The sequence below is a fragment of the Pinus tabuliformis genome, chromosome J (genome assembly GCF_031772625.1).
Source record: "Pinus tabuliformis cultivar Carrire ecotype Pingquan chromosome J, CPIR1, whole genome shotgun sequence".
NCBI classification, from domain to species: Eukaryota; Viridiplantae; Streptophyta; class Pinopsida; order Pinales; family Pinaceae; genus Pinus; species Pinus tabuliformis.
Window position 1 is genome coordinate 1,601,977,425 of NC_142295.1, and position 4,412 is coordinate 1,601,981,836.

The window sequence follows — 4,412 nt, forward strand, 5'->3', positions numbered from 1 at the left end:
AATAAAAATATTAATGGGTATGTAGCTTTTAACCCCGTACAGAAATTACCTGCATATGAATTCTAAAATAGAAAATAAATATTGGCGATAGAATAACACATAAAACACATATACACAGAGATTTTCCCCTGGATCCCAACACCGAGACTATTAGATTGATTTTTCATTATGTTCCTTTCAATGTTACAATACATATATATACATGTCGAAGCATCCATAAACCCTAATCCATTAACACTAGATCAGAACATAACCATAGTTCCCTTGACCAGATCTACATAATACCATGGACTGAAAAACCATCACGTGCAAAACCATGTGCGAAATCCATGCACAAAACCACAAGCAATATAGGATCCAAAAGGGGGGTTGTTGCCCCCCTATGACCCTCCTGCTAGTCGTGGAAAGAATATAACACAACCCAATAGGGTATTAACATAAAACTTGGTTAGAAGGTTCTAAATGACATGGATCAAACCAAATCTAATCTTAGCCATCGATTAGAGATGTAATCTCGGTCATTGAAGACTCAACAGAAAAAGTATAAGAGGAGGCTTGATGGTTATTTGGAGACACACTAGAGTGATCAGTCATTCGATTTTATAGAGCGAGGTTTGCTAAGAGAAATTGAATCAATGATCAGAGTTGGAGCAAGGGGTAGTGAGTACGAGGCACAAAGGCAAAGATAGTGTGGAAGGGCCAGCGCAGAAGCAGAGAGGCAGATGCAAATCCAGAGAGAGCCATGCAGAGGCTAGTAGGGACTACGCAAAGGCAAAAAGGGCCTGTGTCATCCATGTAGAGGCTGCAGGAGTGGCATCGAGAGCCAGAGAGGTTGCACAAAGCCTTATAGGGCTGACGCAGAGGGTTTCAGGCTAACACAGAGGCCAGGAGGGCTGACGCAGTGCTTTAAATTGTGCTGGAGAGGGTTTCATGGGGAAAACTTTCGGAATATTTACTTCCAAAGAGAGGTATTACTGCCATATTTTTTTCTCTTTGTCAGGTGAGCCAGTTTGGCACCTAGTGTACTTAGAAAAGCTGCATAATAATAAAAACCCTCATAACTGCTGCACCAGTTTTCCCAAGTTGGGTTTTTCCAGGGACAATTGTCTAAAAATAATTGTGTCACTTGTTTGTTTGTTCATTTCCTTCAATTGCTGATCTATAGATGGTTGAGACTATATTGCGTTAATTTCAATGTTTATATGGTCAAATAAATTGTTAATAATTAAACAAGTAGGAAAAATAAACCATAGAATACAGATAAAATTTCTAACGGGTAATACTTAGAAATTTCAACAATATAAACACTGAAATTGACTAAAGAATGAATTTGAGAAAGGAGAGATTATAGGCATTGACACTGACCAATGAAGTCATTTGCACAGGGGAAGTTCTTCAATTTGTTGACATCATTGAAAAAGGGGGAGATTGTTGTACATTGTGTTATCCTTGATGTCAAAGGATTTGTATGAGACAACAAAAGTACCACTAATGATGACTAAGGAAGCAAAAATACACTCTATAAAGAATCATGATAACTAGATCTCCTATAGGAAATATTTACATGAAGATAAAGGTGCCTGTTTTTTTTTTTTAATGTAGTTATGATATCCAAATGATTCTATAAATAACATGGTTGGATAGGTCACATTGATAGCTTTATAATGGTATATCATTCTCTAAAAAACTCCTCCTGAGTGAGAAGTTATGGTCATTTGAAGTTCAACATTGATTGGAAACTTAAACTATAGTCAAATGATCCTTCACACCAAATATGTTAAAGAGTGTGAATATTTTGGGTAGATCCACAATTAGCATTTTGATAAACAACTAATATTTTAAAAACTTGCATGACATTTAATACTATTAAATATCCTGCAACTCTCGCAGATCAGAGTGATCTGACAATAGAATGAAATTTTTGAATGACATATATGGTCCATAGTTGCATGATGTTTAACCTCACCTATCGACCCAACCAATGCATGACACATGGTTGTTGTTTCTCCTTGATAATGCAATATAGGTTAGGATCTTATAATCTATGACACTACCAACCTAAATGCCACAACAAAATATAAACAACAGTAAATGAACTAGTGCACAAAATAGAGTATTTTTTACAATTTTCCAATAACCCTACTTTGTTATGTTAACGCACTGTAATACAATTGTCTAGGGATCTTGTACTAGGGATAATAGCCCTCATACATCCATGATACAAGAATATAAACTAGGGCTTGTTGTCAACAACTATGACAACCAAACTACCCTGAACAAGATACATTGATTGTCTAACTAATGTAGTCGATAATCACAACTGTCTTGATTATACCCTTAACACACCTCTTGGTCCTTTTTATCCCAATATGTACCTCTAGCTCTATAAAGGGCCTACTCCTTTAGGTCACCGAACACAACTTACCAATCTTCCCTGTAGTTGATCATTAGTCCTTCAATGAATCAACACATAGGGATTCCTTAAGAGTTGTCCACAACTCCATTTGCGAACAACTCTCAACTGACCACTATTCCTCCTCAATGCTTTTGGGACTTCTTCCCTCTAATGCGTTCTTGTGTTACCCTAATGAAGAAATAATTCAAGCTGAAGGGATGTCACCTATCACTGCAAGATGTATTTCTCTTCAATGAACTTAGGCTGATTTAATCTGCTCACTTGACCTCCTTCCTTTGTCCTTTAAGAATCAATCCTAAGCTTACACAATATGCCTCTCCTAGTAGTATTCTTTGTCCTTTAAAAGACTACAGTTAGGGTGCCTTTAAGCACCTCCTTGTTGCCCTCCAATAACCTTGAGATACCCAACCAAATTTGTTCAACTTGGACAACTATCCTCTAGCAACAAATCAACCTTATACACATCACAACATACCTTTCTTAGATGATGTACTCTTGGTGTTATAACTGTAGTATGGTTAGGGCACACTATAGTCACCTGTTAGCCTTTTTCTCTAGCTCCAACACCTTTCTACAGCTATGACCCACCTCCCTTATCTTCTTTCTCCCATATGCTATTGTTCTAGGTGGAATCCAACCCCTTATGGCCCCCTACAACTAGAGGTATAGGGATCGGCCCTTCTCCTAAACAATGTATAGGTCTGAAAATCCATTTTTAAGGTATGTCCACACATAAACATAACCCATAAACCATCCAAATTAACTCAGCCCCTACTCTTGATCTTTACAACCCTCAAATGGTCACAATAAATGCTAAACCCAAGCCTTTCTCTCCTTTGTTCAGGTATGCTCTAGATTTGCGGCCAAAACAACAATGATTGTCTTATGCTTGTTTATTATTGGGTATGTGTAATGAGATCCTCACCTCCTTCTATTTATAGACATTCACTTAGGCTTTGACAACTAGCATGAGGGCACATTATTAAGCCTGACTCATTTATCCTATGTGCCACAAGCCCACAAAAGTATATGAAAATTAGTATCTTCATCTCTAGAGCTCCATTATAGTGCTTGAAGTTTCCTCTTTCTTCTATAAGAGTCCTCTTCCATCTCCAAGAGTCAAACCAATAAAAATCCTCATGGTTTTGGCCCCACGTATTTGGGTACAAAGCCCCAAGCTTGGGTTCTAAGCCCACAAAGCACATTTGTGGTGCTCATTCCTCCAAAACCTAAACCCTAGGGCTTGGAGTACCTCCCAAGCTACAAATGTCAACACTCCCTGTTAGCAAGGGAAGTACTTCTAAGAATATGAAGTAAATTGTCATCACTGTCACTACTGGCGACGCTAGCCCAACTCCTGACATCCATAACTCTATCAAAACCTAAAGCATAGGCTGAACCCATTATAGAAGTGTCACTATCACTGGAAGCCTCCTGCTTCTTCTTCTTTTCCTGAAATTATTTTAGGCCATTCCATGATTCCTTCTTGGTAGATGTAGAAGTACCTTTACTCCCCACTAACCATGTGCTCTTCTTGGGCTGCAAATTCTCCCTCTAAACTTGCAATATCCCTTTAGAACACAAATCCCTCATATCCTCTAGAACTTGGACCTTATATTTCTACTTCTTCTCGTGATTTATAAGCTTTCCCATAAGAATATATAGACCATTCTCTCTAACTCCAATCACAATAGCTGCGAAGATAGAGCCTCTTGGCCCAAGTCTCGCATTCCCACTCTAGAACAACACCTCAAAATATTTTTTCTCAATCATTGATATAGAAAACACATTATATCTGAGCTATAGTACAAACATTACAGCCTAAACTCACATCACTTGCCCTGACTCCATCTTGGATGGAACAACACCTGATCCTCTGATCTCTTTCTGACTCTTGTCACCCAACGCCATGTGCAACTTCGAGTCCCACTTAGCTAGAGTCTCAAACACATCTTTTGACCCTGTCATATGCTTTGACGCTCCACTATCCATGTAC